Here is a 13,592-nt window from a genome sequence, read left to right as displayed (position 1 = left end):
GATCCGTGCCTCTTTTGAGGATGATCAGTAAGGATATTTTGTTAACCTTGTAGTGCTCTATCCATCCATGTCTTTGTTTGAAATTATGGAGCACCCTATCTTGAGTCAATCGAGCTCTACTTTGCCTACTTTGTGAATCTGGGCAGATTGTCAACTTGTTTGCAATTTTGCCGATGATGTTGTAGTTGATCTGTGCATGCTATGCTATTGTTCTTGCCATGTCTAGCTTGTATTTTGTGTATTCTTGATGGATGCATGCTTATTTTGTCATGACTTTCTCCGTAGTGAGTGCATCGAGCTCGTAAACATGCCTACTTGATATCTGTTTCAGCATGCTCCAGTTTTCACTAAGTCTGAGAGTTGATTATGTTTTTGCCATGTTCACATGCTTGCAATTGTATTTTCTGATCCCTTTTGGCTCAAGGTCACTGAGGGACTTTTGTTAAGCTCTTTGAGTAGCTCCATGCCATGCTTTACTTTGCCATGTTCAGGTCCTGTAGCATGTAGTTTTGTGGCTCCGAAGAGGGCTACCTGATCTGAAATTCCAGACAAGTGTTAATTTCACAAAGTCTGAGATCTGTTTGCCATATGCATTTTTGCCATGCTTGTTTGAACCTGTTAATGGATGAATTGGTCGTAGCTCAGTGCTAGACTTTTGTTAAGCATCTTGAGTGCATCCCTGCCATATATTTTTTTGTCATGTTTGGCTGCTGTAGCATGTTCATCTCATTGCACTTAGATGGCTACTTGCCGTAAATCGCAGACCGGTGTCATATTTGAATTGCTTGCCATTTCCAAACCGTAACTCCGATTCCGGCGTTCTTTATATAGTTTTCAAGCGATTTCATCTCATCTTTCCAGTGGCACACTTGGATTCCCAAGTTGAGGCCAGATTCATGCATCCCTTGTCAATTCTTGCATATGCATCCCGCATCGCATCCCGCATAGCATACCATCCTTGCATCATATTGTTTGATCCTTGCACGTGGTTGATTGTGTCCTTGTTGCTTGTTTGTCTTGTTTGGGTAGAGCCGGGAGACGAGTTCGCTAACAAGGAGCCCGTTGAGTTTGCTTTCGAGGATCCAGTCAACTCTGACAACTTTGCAGGCAAGATGATCATACCCTCGAAATCACTACTATCTTTGCTTTGCTAGATGCTCGCTCTTTTGCTATGCCAATGCTACGATGCCTACCGTTTGCTTTCAAGCCTCCCTAATTGCCATGTCAAACCTCTAACCCACCATGTCCTAGCAAACCATTGATTGGCTATGTTACCGCTTTGCTTAGCCCCTCTTATAGCGTTGCTAGTTGCAGGTGAAGATTGGAGGCCGTTCCTTGTTGGAACATTTATTTACTTGTTGGGATATCATTATATTGCTATGTTATCTTAATTCATCTATATACTTGGTAAAGGGTGGAAGGCTCGGCCTCTCGCCTAGTGTTTTGTTCCACTCTTGCCGCCCTAGTTTCCGTCATATTGGTGTTATGTTCCCGGATTTTGCGTTCCTTACGCGGTTGGGTTATAATGGGAACCCCTTGATAGTTTGCCTTGATTAAAGCTTTTCCAGCAATGCCCAACATTGGTTTTACCATTTGCCACCTAGACTCTTTTTCCCTTGGGTTTCCGGAGCCTGAGGGTCATCTTATTTAACCCCCCCCCCCCGGGCCAGTACTCCTCTGAGTGTTGGTCCACCTGTCAGCTGCCGGTGGCCACCAGGGGCAACTCTGGGCTGGCCTACCCGTACCTAGGACAATGTGAGTGTGCCCTGAGAAAGAGATATGTGCAGCTCCTATCGGGATTTGTCGGCACATTCGGGCGGTGTTGCTGGTCTAGTTTTAACCTGTCAAAGTGTCTTGAAGAACCGAGGTACCGAGTCTGATCGGAACATCTCGGGAGGAGGTCTATTCCTTCGTTGACCGTGAGAGCTTGTCATGGGCTAAGTTGGGACTCCCCTGCAGGGTTTCGAACTTTCGAAAGTCGTGCCCGCGGTTATGGGAAGATGGGAATTTGTTAATGTCCGGTTGTAGATAACTTGAACCTTAACTTAATTTGAATGAATCAACCGAGTGTGTTACCGTGATGGCCTCTTCTCGGCGGAGTCTGGGAAGTGGACACGGTGTTGGAGTAATGCTTGCACAGGTTGCTCTCTAGTTTCTCGCTCGCGCTTTGCCTCATCTTCTCGCTCTCTTTTGCGAACAGGATAGCCACCATATTTGCTAGTCGCTTGCTGCCACTCCACATATACTTTTACCTTGCCTTACCTATAAGCTTAAATAGTCTTGATCGCGAGGGTGCGAGATTGCTGAGTCCCTGTGGCTCACAGATTACTATTACCCCAGATGCAGGTCCAGATGATTCCGCTCCAGGTGACGCGCTCGAGCTCAAGTGGGAGTTCGACGAGGACTCTCAACGTTACTATGTTTCCTTTCCTGATGATCAGTAGTGGTGCCCAGTTGGGGGTGATCGGGACCGTGTCGCATGTTGGGTTATCTTTTATTTTGGCGCCGTAGTCGGTCCATGAGTGTTTTGAATGATGTAATGTTATTTATGTACCTTGATTGACGTGGCGATTGTAAGCCAACTATGTTATCTCCCCTTTATTATTTTATTACATGGGATGTTGTAAAGATTACCTTACTTGCGACATATGCCTTCAATGCGATTATGTCTCTAAGTCGTGCCTCGACACGTGGGAGTTATAGTTGCATCGAGGGTGTTACACGAAACCTCTAACTGTCTGGACCCATCAAAATGAATAGTCCAATATGTATTATCTGGTTTCTCCTCAGGTGCCTGTAACTCCGTCCAATCGTTGATGAAATCTACGAGTGCCTGGGACTTGATCGCCGTGCGGGGTATATATTTCAGCCTGTGGGGTCCAAGCTCAATGGCCCACTTGGCAATCCGGCCAGTTGCCTCTCTGTTTTGAATGATGTCGCCCAGAGGAGCTAAACTGACCACTGTGATAGGATGGCCCTGAAAATAGTGTTTGAGCTTCCGGCTTGCCATAAACACCCCATACACCAGTTTCTGCCAATGCGGATACCTCTGCTTTGATTCAATGAGCACCTCTCTAATATAATAAACCGGCCATTGAACCGGATACTCTTTGCCAGGCTCCTTGCGCTCTACCACAATGGCTACGCTGACAGCCCAGGCATTAGCAGCCACATATAATAATAACGGCTCTTTGTCGATCGGTGCTGCCAGCACGGGCGGTTCCACGAGCTGCCTCTTCAGATCTTCAAACACCTTATCAACTGCCTCACTCCAGACAAAGTTATCCGTTTTCTTGAGCATCTGATATAAGGGGATGGCCTTCTCTCCAAGGCGGATGATAAACCGGCTCAAGGCTGTAATCCGGCCGGCCAGACATTGCACATTGTTAATACACGCCGGTTTAACCAAGGACGTAATTGCTGCAATCTTTTCCGGATTAGCCTCAATGCCTCTGTTTGAAACCAGAAAGCCTAAGATCTTGCCTGCCGGGAAACCGAAAACACACTTCTCTGGATTGAGCATCATCTTGTAAACCCGGAGATTGTCAAAGGTTTCCCATAGATCATCTATCAAAGTCTCCTCCTTTCTGGATTTGACCACAATATCATCTACATATGCATGAACATTGCGCCCAATTTGCTTATGAAGGCAATTCTGAACACATCGCTGGTAAGTTGCCTGGGCACTCTTGAGTCCAAAGGGCATGGAAACACAGCCGAAGGCTCCAAAGGGAGTTATAAAGGTTGTCTTCTCCTGGTCCTTAACTGCCATTTTGATCTGATGATAACCAGAGTAAGCATCCAAAAAGCACAAATGGTCACAACCCGCCATAGCATCAATTATCTGATCAATGCGAGGGAGAGCAAAGGGGTCTGCAGGGCAAGCCTTGTTTAAATCTGTGTAGTCCACACACATGCGCCAAGTGCCATTTTTCTTAAGAACCAGCACCGGATTGGCTAACCACTCTGGATGAAAAACTTCAACAATAAACCCAGCAGCCAACAAATGGGCGACCTCTTCACCTATAGCCTTGCGCCTTTCCTCGTTGAAACGGCGGAGGAATTGTCGGACCGGTTTGAATTCAGGATCAATGTTGAGTGTGTGCTCAGTGAGTTCTCTCGGTACACCTGGCATGTCAGAAGGTTTCCATGCAAAGATGCCCCGATTCTCATGGATGAACTCGATGAGCACGCTTTCCTATTTGGGATCCAGGTTCGCGCTGATGCTGAACTGTTTGGATGAATCCCCAGGGACAAAGTCAACCATCTTAGTGTATGTAGCTGATTTGAAATTCAATGTTGGATCATGCTCCGTAGTTGGCTTTTTTAAGGAGGTCATGTCTACCGGATCAACTTGCTCCTTATAGAATTTTAACTCCTCCGTGGCACAAACTGACTCAGCATAAGCCGCATCGCCTTCTTCACACTCCAAAGCAGTCTTTCTACTTCCATGTACTGTGATAGTCCCTTTATGACCTGGCATTTTAAGCAGTAGGTAAACATAACATGGCCTTGCCATAAACTTAGCATAAACCGACCGCCCAAACAAGGCGTGGTATGGACTTTTGATCTTCACCACCTCAAATGTCAATGTTTCTGACCTTGAATCATAGCCATCTCCAAAAGCTACCTCCGAAGCTATCTTACCAACGGGATATGCATACTTACCAGGCACCACACCATGAAATATTGTATTCGACGGTTTAAGATCCTTATCTGTCAACCCCATACGGCGGAATGTATCATAATACAAAATATTGATACTACTTCCCCCATCCATGAGCACTTTAGTGAACTTGTATCCCCCAACTTGAGGGGCTACCACCAAGGCCAAATGACCTGGATTATCAACCCGGGGCGGGTGATCCTCTCTGCTCCACAAAATAGGTTGCTCCGACCAGCGTAAATACTGAGGTACTGCCGGCTCAACAGAGTTGACTGCCCTTTTGTGAAGGTTCTGATCATGTTTGCACAAAGTAGTAGTGAAGACATGATATTGCACGCTGTTTAGCTGTTTGGGATTGCTCTGATAACCCGACTACTGCTGATGCTGCTGACTCCCCTGATGGTTGTAACCTCCCTGGTTGCCTTGGTTTCCTTGATTGACATGTCCGATTTGATTTCCTGGAAACCCTGAACCGGAACCACCGCCTCCATAACCTGGCCCGTGGAAACCTCCTCCTGAACCGCCGGGCAGGCCGTTGTCATATTGGAACATATTGGAATTCTTGAAATCCCGCATGATATAACAATCTTTCCAGAGATGTGATGCTGGTTTCTCCTTCGATCCATGCTTTGGACAGGGATGATTTAACAAACGCTCCAAATTGTTGCCTGGACCTCCACCCCTCTGGGGCTGCTTGCCTTTACGACGCTGGCCATTCTCCTGCGCGTTGGTATTTGCGGCAAAGTCCAAACCACTGTCAGCCTTGCGCTTACCAGCGTTTCCATGGCCTACCGGATTGTGTTGTTGGCCTTTGGCATTGCCGTTCTTCTTACCCTTCTCCGGTTTGTCCTCCTCTGAATCCGGATCCTTGGTATTATCTGAATCGGCATATTTAACCAAAGCGGCCATGAGTGTTGACATGTCGTTGCAGTGACGTTTGAGCCTTCCCAACTTCTGTTTCAATGGTTTGAAACGGCAATTGCCCTCTAATGTTAACACTGCGGTGTCTGCATTGATACGATCTGATGAATGCAAAATCGCCGAGACCCGTTTGACCCAATGGGTCGTGGACTCCCCTTCCTCTTGGACACAAGCGGCCAGATCTACAATTGACATTGGCTGCTTACACGTATCCTTGAAGTTCTAGATAAACCGGTGCTTCAGTTCGGCCCATGATCCAATAGAGTTGGTCGGCAAGCTCTTCAACCAAGTGCGAGTTGTTCCTTCCAACATCATGGTGAAATATTTAGCACACACCACCTCATCCACATCTAACATCTCCATTGCCATCTCATAGCTCTCCACCCACGCCTCTGGCTGCAAATCGGCGGTACAATTTGGTACCTTACGAGGTCCCTTGAAATCCTTGGGTAGTCGCACATTACGCAAAGCAGGAGTTAAACACGGTACCCCTAAGGAACTGAACATCGCCCCTGGCTCCACGGAGGCGGTGGGGTGAACCGGAGTATGCTGTCGTGCTTCGTGTCGAGCTGTCAACTCGGCCTCTCGACGTGCGCGGCCATGGCCCACAACATCTTGCGCATTCGCACCTCCCCCAGCCGGGTTGTTCCCTCGTGGCGAATTTCAGCGGCGTGCACTACTGGACACGGCCGGTTCGTCTTCCACGTGTCTGCTATAACTCCGGCTTGGACGGGGAGTGGAATGAATCCTCTCACGGCTGTGTGAATATGCTTGCTGTTGATTTAGTGCTGTCTGAAGGAGATCCCTGGCCCGACATGCTTCCACTGCAACTGGTGACTCGCCGTCGGTTGGGAGGGCCGCCAGGCGTGAAGCAGTGGCCAAAATGTTGTCCAATGGGTTGGAATAATGCCCGGGCGGCGTTGATGGTACAACGTTGTTCTGGCGAGGCAGGTCCGTCATGCGTGGCTGAACCGGCGCTCCTGCTCCCGGCGCCCCTGCCCGGTTTAGTGTGGGTTGGTTACCAGCTCCTGCACCTGGTGTGTTGAAAAGATTCTACGGCTCATAAACCGACGGGAGACGTGATCGGTACCTTCTTCTCATGACTTCCTCTGAAGCATTCTGATGCAGTCTAATCCGGTAAGCCTGTGCTTCCAACTCGGCCCGCTCCGTAGCCATCCTGGCGTTCTCTGCTGCCAGGTCCGCTTTAGCCTGGGCTATCTGATCTTTCACTTTTGCAATCTCAGCATCGTGCTGATCCCTGGCTGCTGCGTCTACCTCCGCAGACATCAATGTTGCCAGACCGTCGAACAAATCAGACAAGACTTGTGCCATAGGTGGCGTCGAGCTTCCTGCCCCTACTGGTGTGGCCGTCGCTGAACCGGGGAGCATTGCTGCGGCGGTAGATGAATGAGGCGCCGATTGTGTGCCAGCCATGAAGATGGCGGCCCTGTTTAGTAGACCGGGGGAATCCGGAATACTGTTGCCCTCGGATCCTTCCTCCATCCGGCCGTCCTGCAACTGGTAAAGCGATTCGGTTTCTCCAGAAGACTCGTCATCAGAGCAGATTATGGTTTCCCCATCGGACACCGGTCCGTCCTCGTACCCTGATCCATGGACGACACCTACAAAAACATCCCTTGCCTCGGGCTGGACCGGCGAAGGACTTGCACGCCGAGCTGCTTCGATGATGTCGGTGCAGATGTCCGGCTCGGGGGCCGGTTCGCCGATCTTGCCGATGAAGACGTGAATCCCACCGAAGGGGACCCGGTACCGTATTCGATTGAATCGGCCTCGGGAACCCATCCCGCGTTGTCGATGTAGAGCTTGCCGCGACGACTCTTTGTCATCCGGCCCACAGCGTATCCCTTGAGTCCATCGAAGCTGCCCTTCAAGAACTCGAAACCATCGTGCGATAGCCCCACAGTGGGCGCCAACTGTCGTGGGTTTGTCACGGCAGATGTCCTCGTGAAAGGACTTAGTCGTGGAGCCATCGCAACAAGTTAGCTTAAAGGGATTAAACCGGACAAGGGGACACGGGAGTTTATACTAGTTCGGCCCCTTCGATGAAGGTAAAAGCCTACGTCTAGTTGTGATTGGTATTGCTAGGGTTTCGAAGGCCGGGGAGCGAATCAGCTTTGTCTGGCTCTCGAGTTGTTGTTGTCTGTTCCTAAACCACGGCCGGGTCGTACCTTTATATACATAGGTTGACGCCCGCCGGACTACAGAGTCCCGAAGCCGGTTTATAAACGTATCCAGTTCGGCCTCTCTCTTTCTATCTTACTATACAAGTTACATGACTAGCCGGTTTACATTTACAGACTGTAACCCGCCTTTCGGCCCTCCATAAAGCGCCACCATCTTTACATCTTCATGGGCTTCTAATCTTCAAAGAGTCAACCCGGCTACATAAGGTCGGTTTACCTCCAGTAGTAATATCCCCAACAGTTGTGCCAGCACCGACTTCGGTTTCCCGCAGCACGCTGGCTCCATGACCGGCGTGGTCGTCTACCCAAGGCGCAACACGATGGACTGCACGAGCTTCAATGACTTCAAAATGAAAGACACAAGTTGGCAAGCCTAAGGGAACCTTGCCACACTTTTGAAGTGTATGTGATGTGGCTTGTCTAAGGTGTGGCTTGAACCAAACATCCACCTAAGTTGGTCAAACTTAACTAACCTTAGTTGTGGCAACCTTAGGCAAACTTTTCAAACCAAATAGCCCCAAAATATATGTTTTTTGTGGGTTAAAAAATAATATATGCTGCAAGGTATAACAAAGAAAAAGATGAAGGAGGGCTGATGTTATCTTGATTTTTTGTTGACTCGATGTACAATCTACATACACCTCTATTAACTAAGTGGAAAAAACTACCTAGCACATGTGTGCTACTCTAGAGAGAGCATGTGCATACATGCACAAATCTACAGCCACATGCTAACTTCATTGCAATAATTGCTAAATCTGAATTTACAAAATGATTTATCTCACAAACTGTTAATCTGATTAGTCTTCACCGGTGAGTTCGACTCGGCATGGGCTTCAAATAAGATCTCATGTTGTCATGTTTCAATGAATTTTATTCGCCGTCGCTAGTTCCTAGGTTATGTCATCACAGTTGCCATGTTAACCGTAAACCATGGCCATAATTAGTGTGTATGGTTACCGGGTAATAGTTTTGCATTAAAAAAGGTAATAGTTTTGAACATTGCAACTATAATCCTAACTAGAATGTCTCAATGCATTTTAGCATTTCAATAGAGTAAACTTATACTTTTATTAATGTACATTTTTAGATTAAACTATGTAAATTGAAGTATTTAAAACTATATGCATACGTTTTAAAGTACTCCTACATCTATTTATAATACCACATGTACTTATGACCCGATGGAGTAATACAATATGGTTGCTTTAAATAGAATGTTACTTCGCAACCAAGTTGAGGAGTGGCCAGAAAGTAGGAGCAGCAGCAATTCTTCTTGTTGATCAAATAATTCAAACATTATTTACAATAGACAAATCAGAAAGCAGCCAGGCAACAAATGATTTACAAGATATCACCATTCCTTCAGCACTTATAACGAGAAGCCTTGGGAACAGTCTCAAGAAAGCAATTGATAATGGCAATTTGGTTAATGTAAGCTTCAACTGGGGGGAGTCCCGATTGTACCCTGATGAGCGTGTTGCGTATGAATTCTGGACAAACAGTAATGATGAATGTGGTCCAAAATGCGATAGCCAGGTTGATTTCCTAAAGAGATTTAAAGGTGTAGCCCAGACACTTGAGAAGAAGGGCTACACACAGTTCACTCCTCATTACATTACTTGGTATTGCCTGGAGAGTTATCAAGATAGCATAAAGTGCAGGTCCCAATGTATCAACTATGGAAGGTATTGTGCACCAGACTCGGAACAAGATAGGTATGATGGGTGCGATGTAGTGGTTCAGAAATTACATCAACTTTGTGTGTTCAAAGATGCAAAGAGGGCGGGAAGGCTTGGTTATGGTGGGACTATGTGACTCGTTTTGCTATGAGGTGCTCAATGAAGGAAATGAACTACAATAAAGGATGTGCTGGCAGTGTAATCGAATCACTTGGTATGCTAATGTTGCACCAGCTACTCCATGTTTGAAACTGAAGTGCAGTTATAATAATTGTGGTGAATGTGTATGTATTTTGCAGGCCTTAATCAAGAAGAGGTTGACATGTGTGCCGGTGATCCTAACGCAGACAAGGAAAATCATGTGCTAAAAGCTGAACAAGACGCATAGGTTACGAGTTGAGCACTATCTTAGTTTTTGCATTTACCAAGCTAGTTCTCTGAAATGCAGTAGCATCTTCTATTTTTCCAGATTAGCAAGGGTCCTCATAGTGATGTTACTTTGTTACCAACACTTTTAATCAACAATAGGCAATACAGAGGTCGGTGTTTGACCCTCAAATTTCAATCATGGAGTAGCTACATGAGGAGCCTTACTGCTTATTGAATATCTATTTCCCAGGGAAACTTGAAAAATGAGCGGTTCTTAGAGCTCTATGCGCCAGCTTCCAAGAAAATAATGAACCATCTATTTGCTCAAATGAAGGTTTGATTTGATGGTTCCCATGATTTTCCATAGTCTTCTATATTTACCATGAATAAAGGAGAAATAAAAAATATTAACTAAAAGGGGTAGTATGTAAGCAGTAGTTTTACGAACCAACAACCCATGAAGCTAGGATGGTCATCAAACACATGTCTCTTCTCCACTAAGTTCCCAAATCGTATCGCACTAAGTCCCTCATGCATTACGGCATGTATACTGGTAGAGACCGGGGTTGTGAAAAACTCCTACAATGCATTGTGTATGCTAGCAGCCTACAATTGTAGTGTTGTTGACACTACACATGTATGCGTACAATGGTATAGACGGCAACAAGCTTATAGACATAGAATAGTAGGCAATATATATATAATCTACACCATATCAACCAAAATCCTATACGACCACCACTTATAAACTACTAATGTAAGCTTATTATAAATTGTCTACCGATCAAGAAGACATACAAGTCAATCAGTGCTTGGACAACAATGGCGGTTGTTGGAAAGATATGGCTGCAAACATGACTGCGTGTGCTACCTCTTGAGCATTGCGTTGGTTTTCCCCGAAGAGGAAGGGATGATGCAGCAAAGTAGCATAAGTATTTCCCTCAGTTTTTGAGAACCAAGGTATCAATCTAGTAGGAGGCTATGCACGAGTCCCTTGTACCTGCACAAAACAAATAAATCCTCGCAAAAAACGCGAATAGGGGTTCTCAATCCCTACACTACCACTTACGAGAGTGAGGTCTGATAGATATGATAAGATAATATTTTTGGTATTTTTGTGATAAAGATGCAAAGTAAAATAAAGGCAAAGTAAAAAAGCAAGGAAATAACTAAGTAGTAGGAGATTAATATGATGAAGATAGACCCAGGGGCCATAGGTTTCACTAGTGACTTCTCTCGAGAGCATAAGTATTCTACGGTGGGTGAACAAATTACTGTTGAGCAATTGATAGAATTGAGCATAGTTATGAGAATATCTAGGTATGATCATGTATATAGGCATCAAGTCCGAGACAAGTAGACCGACTCCTGCCTGCATCTACTACTATTACTCCACTCATCGACCGCTATCTAGCATGCATCTAGAGTATTAAGTTAAAAATAGAGTAACGCCTTAAGCAAGATGACATGATGTAGAGGGATAGACTGCAATATGATGAAAACCGCATCTTGTTATCCTCGATGGCAACAATACAATATGTGCCTTGCTGCCCCTACTGTCACTGGGAAAGGACACCGCAAGATTGAACCCCAAAGCTAAGCACTTCTCCCATTGCAAGAAAGATCAATCTAGTAGGCCAAACCAAACTGATAATTCGAAGAGACTTGCAAATATAACCAATCATACATAAAAGAATTCAGAGGAGATTCAAATATTGTTCATAGATAAACTTGATCATAAACCCACAATTCATCGATCTCAACAAACACACCGCAAAAAAGAAGATTACATCGAATAGTTCTCCACAAGAGAGGGGGAGAACATTGTATTGAGATCCAAAAAGAGAGAAGAAGCCATCTAGCTACTAACTATGGACCCGTAGGTCTGAAGTAAACTACTCACACTTCATCGGAGAGGCTATGGTGTTGATGTAGAAGCCCTCCGTGATTGATGCCCCCTCTGGCGGAGCTCCGGAACAGGCCCCAAGATGGGATCTCGTGGATACAAAAAGTTGCGGCGGTGGAATTAGGTTTTTGGCTTCGTATCTGATCGTTTGGGGGTATGTAGGTATATATAGGAGGAAGGAGTACGTCGGTGGAGCAACAGGGGGCCCACGAGGGTGGAGGGCGCGCCTGGGGGGCGTAGGCGCGCCCCCTACCTCGTGGCCTCCTCTTTTGTGTCTTGACGTAGGGTCCAAGTCTCCCAGGTCTTGTTTGTTGAGAAAATCACGTTCCCGAAGGTTTCATTCCGTTTGATATTCCTTTTCTTCGAAACCCTAAAACAGGCAAAAAAACAGCAATTCTGGGTTTAGCCTCCAGTTAATAGGTTAGTCCCAAAAATAATATAAAAGTGGATAATAAAGCCTAATAATGTCCAAAACAGTAGATAATATAGCATGGAGCAATCAAAAATTATAGATACGTTGGAGACGTATCAAGCATCCCCAAACTTAATTCCTGCTCGTCCTCGAGTAGGTAAATGATAAAAACAGAATTTTTGATGCGGAGTGCTACTTGTCATAATTTTAATATAATTCTTCTTAATTGTGGTATGAATATTTTGATCCAAAAGATTCAAGACAAAAGTTTAATATTGACATAAAAATAATAATACTTCAAGCATACTAACAAAGCAATTATGTCTTCTCAAAATAACATGGCCAAAGAAAGTTATCCCTACAAAATCATATAGTCTGGCTATGCTCCATCTTAACCACACAAAATATTTAAATCATGCACAACCCCGATGACAAGCCAAGCAATTGTTTCATACTTTTGACATTCTCTATCTTTTTCAATCTTCACGCAATACATGAGTGTGAGCCATGGATATAGCACTATAGATGGAATAGAATGGTGGTTGTAGAGAAGACAAAAAGGGAGAAGATAGTCTCACATCCACTAGGCGTATCAACGGGCTATGGAGATGCCCATCAATAGATATGAATGTGAGTGAGTAGGGATTGCCATGCAACGGATGCACTAGAGCTATAAGTATATGAAATCTCAAAAAGAAACTAAGTGGGTGTGCATCCAACTTGCTTGCTCATGAAGACCTAGGGCATTTTGAGGAAGCCCATCATTGGAATATACAAGCCAAGTTCTATAATGAAAAATTCCCACTAGTATATGAAAGTGATAACATGAGAGACTCTCTACTATGAATATCATGGTGCTACTTTGAAGCACAAGTGTGGTAAAAGGATAGTAACATTGTCCCTTCTCTCTTTTTTCTCTCATTTTTTTATTTGGGACTTTTCCTTTTTTGTATGGCCTCTTATCTTTCTCTTCTTTTTTCGTGCGGAGTCTCATCCCGACTTGTGGGGGAATCATAGTCTCCATCATTATATCCTTTCCTCACTGGGACAATGCTTTAATAATGATGATCATCACACTTTTATTTTTCTTACAACTCAACAATTACAACTCGATACTTAGAACAAAATATGACTCTATATGAATGCCTCCGGCGATGTACAGGGATATGCAATGAATCAAGAGTGACACGTATGAAAGAATTATTAATGGTGGCTTTGCCACAAATACGATGTCAACTACATGATCATGCTAACCAATATGACAATGATGGAGTGTGTCATAATAAATGGAACGGTGGAAAGTTGCATGGAAATATATCTTGGAATGGCTATGGAAATGCCATAATAGGTAGGTATGGTGGTTGTTTTGAGGAAGGTATATGGTGGGTGTATGATACCGGCGAAAGGTGCGCGGTTTTAGAGAGGCTAGCAA

The 13,592-nt window shown here is 45.1% G+C and overlaps 1 pseudogene; it reads left to right on the top strand.

Moving 5' to 3' along the window:
* Positions 1 to 13,592, top strand: part of LOC119299168 — a 66,374-nt pseudogene that overhangs the window by 41,900 nt on the left and 10,882 nt on the right.

Source organism: Triticum dicoccoides, chromosome 5A, assembly GCF_002162155.2.
Source record: "Triticum dicoccoides isolate Atlit2015 ecotype Zavitan chromosome 5A, WEW_v2.0, whole genome shotgun sequence".
Lineage (NCBI taxonomy): Eukaryota > Viridiplantae > Streptophyta > Magnoliopsida > Poales > Poaceae > Triticum > Triticum dicoccoides.
This window is presented reverse-complemented; position numbering and strand designations above follow the sequence as displayed.